Raw genomic sequence first — 7,118 nt, forward strand, 5'->3', positions numbered from 1 at the left:
TGGACTTTTTACCCTTTCCCTAAAGAACAGAAAGAAAACCTTGTAAAGTACTGCAATGTAATTTAGCTATTCTTCTTACAGCTTACTGAAAATTACTGACAGACTCTGGTATTACTTACAACACTGCACATCGATGTGTCTGGGTTGAAGACAAAAACGTCTTCTCTGTACGGGAACAAAGAAAAAAGCATGGGGTAAATGCTATAAATATATTGAAAGTGATGGAAATACGGTTTGGACTGAACTAACTACCCATACTCATTTAAGGTCTTCCTGGGGTTGCTGTAGCATTTCATGAAGCCTGGAGTCTTATTTGCTTCCTTCTATAATAGAAAACAATACATTATAAACATAAAAAAAAAAAGGAATAACAGTTACATACCAAGATCTTGTGACCATATACCTTAGCAGACGGCAACCAGCTCCTCTCAAAGAGAGACCTGTTACAAAAATGAGACAAGGTTTTGATTGATTGAAAACTTTATTAACAGATTGCAGAATGGGTATAATACAGTACGGCTCAATACACACAATTGTTAAGGGGATGCAGACCAGAGAAAGACTTTCGTCTTGTTTACATCAGGGTCCGGAAAGGCATTATCATGTACCTCATTCTCACTGATTATTCATAGACAAATATTTTCCTTTTGTTGTAAACACTTAGGACATAATTCACGAATGTCCTTATGACTCCAACCCCTGGATAATATTATCACTGTCATTATGTGAGCCTAGGATCGTCCTGGTAACTAACTACCTCTTGGCAAGGGCCCAGCGAAGAGGGTTGGTGTTGGAGGACTGGTTGGAGATGAGCTTCACCGTACTGCCTGCCAACTCTGCATCTCTCTGGGTGATGAGCTTCACCGGGCTGCCTGCCAACTCTGCATCTCTCTGGGTGATGAGCTTCACCGCGCTTCCTGCCAACTCTGCATCTCTCTGGGTGAAGACAAACTAAATAGTTTGATACCAACGCAAGTTCAAATACTTCAACAACAGTTTTGAAGCAATCATTTTCTTTTTATTCAGACTGGAGTAAATTCACTGAGGGAGGTCCTGTGGTGTAATGCTGTGTGTAATTCCTGCCAACCATTCATACCCTCAAATAACTGCCCTTTACCTAGATGTAAACTGCAATGAACTACACTCTGCCAGTCTCTAAAAAAGAATGTTATTATGCAACTTTTGTAATATTTGTGAATTCCATTTGCTATTCTAAATAGAGTAGACCATGCTCAATTGATTTCTTCAATAAGAATGACCATAAAACTGGTAGAAAACATAATAAGAATCCAACATTTTAAAGCTTTTTGTAACCTTGTGATGTCCTCGTGTCCAAACCACTACAAAGACACTGTACTAATTGAAAACCATAGCATGGCAACCTAAGTGACTCACGTACCTCCTAAAGTCCCTACCTTCTCTTTGCTGGAGAGAGTCCCAGTGGCTTTCACTTTGGGGTTGGTCGTCCTCTCCCGCAGGACGTTGGTTGGTGCTCTGACCGGCTCAGTCTCCTGAGACCTCCGGCCTCGAGTCCTCCCTCTGTCCTGTGGCTGTCTCCCCGCAGGCTGCTGTTTGGGCTCTTTAGGACCACGTCCTGTGGTGCGGCATCGGTCCACAGACCCTCTGGTCTGGGACACCTCTCTCTCCTCCAGGGGACCAGCTAGCGCCTGAGGTGCAGGGGTCTGGTTCCCCTCCCGTTGGACCTCCTTTAGGCGCTGGGTGAGCTCAACATGAAGCTTCTTGTGGCAGATGGGGCCTGGAGCAGATGGGGCCTCCTGCTGCTGCTCTGAGCTTAGCACAGGCTCTGCAGAGAGGAGGATAAAAGAGGAGGAGAGGAATGAAAAGAGAACCGTTTGCCAAAGCTTTTTCATCTGGTTACCTCATTTGTTAATAACCCTTTATTTAGGGTTAGGCTTCGATTTTTGTTATTAGTCTATGCAAATGACTAAGCTAACCAGGAAATGTATTCTTTATTTACCAGGTCTGGTCCTAGATCTGTTTATCGCTGTCACTGGCATCTCAGAGACTGACTGCTTGTTGACAGTGAATCTGAACACACACACACACACACACACACACACGCACACACACACACGCACACACACACACACACACACACACATCAGTTAGAACGCTGCCATTGTGGGTGGCACAAGAGGCGTAGAGATAATGGTTCAGTGCTTACATGCTTCTCTCAGTCTTCTCGTTGGGCTGGGAGTCGGGCACAATGCTGCGGTCTGTAAAACACACAGAGAGCTGTCAGTGACGATGTATGTGAGGTGCTGAGGAAGAGTGTGTTTGAATATAGCAACAGCGCCTTGTGAAACGGTACCGAGAAGCTGCTGCTCTTCCTCCTGCTGCTCAGCCTGTAGCATCTCCACCACTTTGTCCACTGGGATGTTCTGTGGGACAAGTTACTACAACTTCATACCACTAATATACTGTAGGTGAATACTAATAACAGCTTGTAACAGAAGGGGCAAAAGTGATTACAAGCAACAAGAAGTAAAATCTTCGTTCATGTGATCATTTGGCGATCGTACCCTTCTGTATTTATTTCCCGTCATATTTCCCACATTCTGCTTCGAATCTTTTATCTGTAGAGAAGTAACAGTGTGAGAGAGAGAGAGCAAGACATTTCTGTCAAAAGAACAGAAACAATATCACATCCTGCCAATGGTGGTACATTGGAGGAATTTTGGGGGGCAACATAGATGGGCATAACTGCTACAACAAACTACAAAGAGCCATGGCATAAAAATATATTTAATTGTTTCCTTGCAACAAGATACTTCTTTAATGTCCTTTAAGCACTGATACATCTTGTACATGTCTCTGAGTGTTATTGGAAAGTAAAGAAGGTATTTTCTGGATTATGTCCAGGATGGAAAAGTACATTTCTGCTCTGTCTGCCAAAGTGGTAGAGCAGGTTAATCCAAGAATTTGAATGGATGTTTGAATTCTAAAATGGTACAATAGATCTTCCATAGATTTAAAGAACACCTGCCAAGTCACTGGTGGTACACTGCCAAACCTACCAGCCACCAGGCAATATATACCAGCATTTGGCGGGTGGCTGGTCTTAATCTTCCACCCTGATTATGTCGGATCCAGTATTGAGTCAGACCTGGTCTCTCCTACTGTCTGTCTTTGTGCTGCGACTGGAGGTCTTAGTGGAGGTAATTTGCTGTCCCTGCTTCTCACAGGACCTGATCATCTCCAGAGCTGGCTTCACCTTGCCCCTGTTAGGAGTGGCTGAGGAGCAGAGAAGAAGCTCAGTCAGAACATACAACGGTAATGTTTCTTTGCTGAACAAACTGTCTGGCAGAATTTCTGTAGGCATGAAGAATTTATCTGTTATAAATCCAGCTATAAATATTACCAGGGCTCGACAATCACAAAAGTCTTTCACTGGCTCTCCAGGTCAGTGACCTTTCAAATTCAGTGGCCCAACCATTAAAGTCACTGCAGGGCTCCAGACTAACTTTGACCACTAGCAGCACTAGTCCTACCTACTGAAAATGTTAGTAGCACCAGCACAAGATTTAGTAGCACTACTTAAATCGACATTCAGCAACACATCAATATTTCTTTTTTCTATTTCATTCCTTTTTTATGTATTTATGACAGTGCTCTTTAACTTTTTATGTAATTTATTGAAAACTGACCATGCTCTTCAAACGGTCAATAAAAATGCATTAGAAATCTCCATGTCATGTGCTTCACGATTGAGTGCTTCATGATTCAACTTGGTGGTCGAATCGGCAAGCTTTTGTGAGCGAACAGCACAGTTATGCATTTCAGGTAATTTGCTGTAGATATCTATTGTGTTTATGTGGCATGAATGATATTGGTTATATAGTGGTCACGTTTGCTGGCCTCCTTAGTTGAGAGTAAGGCTGCATTAGCCTTCTTACTCCTAGAAGCCTTAATTCAGTATAAATGGTCTTATTAAAAAATTATAAAACCTCTATACTCTATATTCTCTGCATTTATTGAACTTTTATACTTTGTCGTTCAGGAAAATTCATCTTATAGACTTTGACTTGAGGACCTTAATTGTGAAAGTGTTAGACCGGGGGTGGTCCAGTGATTCTGCTGCTTGCTTGGCTTGACTCTCCCACTGAGTCAGCAGCCATTCATTCCTATGGGGAGAGGTCTGCCTTCTTTGTCCTGATCATCATCGTTTTGGGACTACTACTAGAATATTTATTTTGTTTTGAAAAAGGAATCTATGTGTTTTAATGTCACTACAAGCGAGAGAGAGAGAGAGAGAGAGAGAGAGAGAGAGAGAGAGAGAGAGAGAGAGAGAGAGAGAGAGAGAGGAGAGACGAGAGAGAGAGGAGAGATGAACTCAGTGGTACACAGGTTGAAGAAACATGGCTTGGATTCAAAACCAAATTCACAGCAATACTCAACAACATGGCACCCATAAGAACCACCAGGGTTAAAAATTGCGCTGAGCCATGGATGCACACTGAAATACTGGCCGCTATGAAAACCAGAGACAAAAAATGCTCTGAACTTCATAAAAGTCAGACAAAGCTTTCCAAAAGCTCAAACAGTGAACTCCAAGCCCACGTGGTTGAACAAAAAATTCAAAGAAACAGACTAAGAAATGACGTAAACACCATGATCAGAACCGCAAAAAGAAATTTCATCAACGACAAAACTGAGGAAAACAAAAACAAACCTTGCGAACTTTGGAAATTACTCAATAATCAACTAGGCTGCAGTAAAAAACTTAAAACCAGATTCTCAAACATAAACATAAAGACGGACAACACGCTCATCACAGACAAGCTGGATGTAGCCAATTACTTAAACATCTTCTTCACAAACATAGCCACAACACTGGTAAACAAACTACCCTCCCACTCAGGGCATTATGGGGTAGAACACATAGTAGCATACTACAAAAACCTAGGGGTCCACAAAGACGACTTCAAACTTGAAATGGTAACAACCGATGAGGTACTAAAAAAATTGAGCGCCCTCCAACCTAACAAGGCCACTGGCCATGACAACATCCCCTCCAAATTCCTCAGAGACGCAGCAGCCGCCATCACCCCAGTCATCACACACATAATAAACCTCTCTATAAAACAGGGGCACGTCCCCAAGGACTTCAAAATTGCGAGAGTGACCCCTCTGCACAAAAAGGGCAGCAAATTAGACCCAGGCAACTACCGCCCTGTTTCTATTCTTACCTCCATCTCGAAAGTCATGGAGAAAATAGTACCTGGCGGAAAAAAATCTAATCTGCGAATTCCAATCTGGCTTCAGAACGTCCCACTCCACTGACACATGCCTCCTCTATTTGAACGACCACATCAAACAAGAGGTGGACGCGGGCAAATACTGCGGCATGGTCATGCTGGACCTACAAAAGGCCTTCGACACTGTCAATCACTCCATTCTAATGGACAAGCTAAAAGCAATTGGTTTTGATAGCTTATCAGTGAGCTGGATGCAATCCTACCTGGAGGGGAGAGAACAGATGGTAGAGGTAAACGGTACTCTATCCCCCCCCCTCACAGTGAGCTGTGGTGTTCCACAAGGAAGCATACTAGGACCGCTACTCTTCTTAATTTATGCAAATGACATGTCGTCAGCCTGTGACTGCAACTTGTTCCTGTTTGCGGACGACTCAGCCCTGCTGGTCTCTGACAAGAACAAGTTGCAGGTTGAAAAAACCCTCAGCTCGGAACCAGGCAAAATCTGCATATGGCTCGCTGATAACAAACTATCATTACACATGGGCAAAACAGAGTCCATTCTCTTCGGTTCAAATAACAAACTCAACAAGACCGACGGCTTCTCAGTTACAGTGGGTGACAATATTGTCACAAGGAAAGACGAAATTACCTACCTGGGTTCCATCCTAGAGGCAAATCTTTCCTGTGACAAAATGGCATCCAATGTAATAAAAAAAAGTCAACCAACGAACTAGATTCCTGTACCGGATCTCCTCTCTGGTAAACAAGAATACCCTGAAGACTCTGGCAGGAGCACTCATTCAAGGGTACTATGACTATGCGTGCACCTCATGGTACCAAAGCACCTCAAAGGCGCTTAAAACAAAATTACAAACATCACAAAACAAACTGGTCAGACTACTACTTGACCTGAACCCCAGAACCCACCTCACCCCTGCCCACTTTGACAACCTAGGATGGCTTAGAGTAGACGACAGAGTACAGCAACTTGCAATGGGCCTGGTCTACAAGATACACTATACGACCGGGGTGCCCATGTACATGTCAAAATACTTCCCAAAGGTCAGTGAATACCACAACCACTACACCAGAGGAAGCTCAACAAATCATGTTAAACCCAGATTCGGCTCAAACAAGGGACTAAACACGTTTCGCAATTATGCCACATCAATGTGGAACGCCCTACCCAAAGCTGTAAAGGAATGTGAATCCCTACCCACATTCAAAACCGCTCTTAAAGAGCACCTACGGGAGGCTGCAATTCGAAACTGGCCACCGTAAATGCCCAAAACCCCCACCACCTCCTAATAGACAGTCTCCTCCCCACCGCATGTATATATTCCCTCCCCGCCGTATGTATATTTCTCTCTCTCCCACCCACCCACCCCCCCCTAATGTACAGTCCCCTCCCCATCATACATATACTCTGTCAGGATCTAGGGGTAACAGTACTGTATATTGGAATACCGTTTATGTCACAAATGTATCAGTACTAAATACCTATATGTCCCTATGCCATAAATGTCATGTATGTTGTGTATGTCATAAATGTCTATATGAATTGAAAATGGGGGACCCTGATGGAAACAAGACAAACGGCTTTCTCAGGTCTGCATCCCCTTAACAATTGTATGTATTGAGCCGTACTGTATTGTACCCATTCTGCAATCTGTTAAATAAAGTTTTCATTCATTCATTCATTCAGAGAGAGAGAGAGCGCTCCGGATAGGTATTTCTAATGTAGAGCTTCATGTTGGCAGGTTAGCTCTAGCGTCTGTCTGTCTGTCTGTCTGTCTGTCTGTCTGTCTGTCTGTCTGTCTGTCTGTCTGTCTGTCTGTCTGTCTGTCTGTCCGTCCACACACATCTCTCCCGCCTGGCGCGAATGAGGAGTGAACGTGA

At 43.6% G+C, this 7,118-nt stretch overlaps 1 long non-coding RNA gene across 1 annotated transcript; it reads right to left on the bottom strand.

The window, feature by feature from the left end:
* Positions 1–275: 275 nt before the first annotated feature.
* LOC311243866 lies at positions 276–851 on the bottom strand. The gene is made up of 3 exons (XR_014620681.1): positions 758–851; positions 404–440; positions 276–323 (listed from the first exon to the last, which is right to left on the bottom strand). It is a non-coding gene; the product is annotated as an uncharacterized lncRNA (long non-coding RNA).
* Positions 852–7,118: the final 6,267 nt, after the last annotated feature.

The sequence above is a fragment of the Notolepis coatsorum genome, assembly GCF_963971535.1.
Source record: "Notolepis coatsorum genome assembly, chromosome: 17".
Classification (NCBI taxonomy): domain Eukaryota; kingdom Metazoa; phylum Chordata; class Actinopteri; order Aulopiformes; family Paralepididae; genus Notolepis; species Notolepis coatsorum.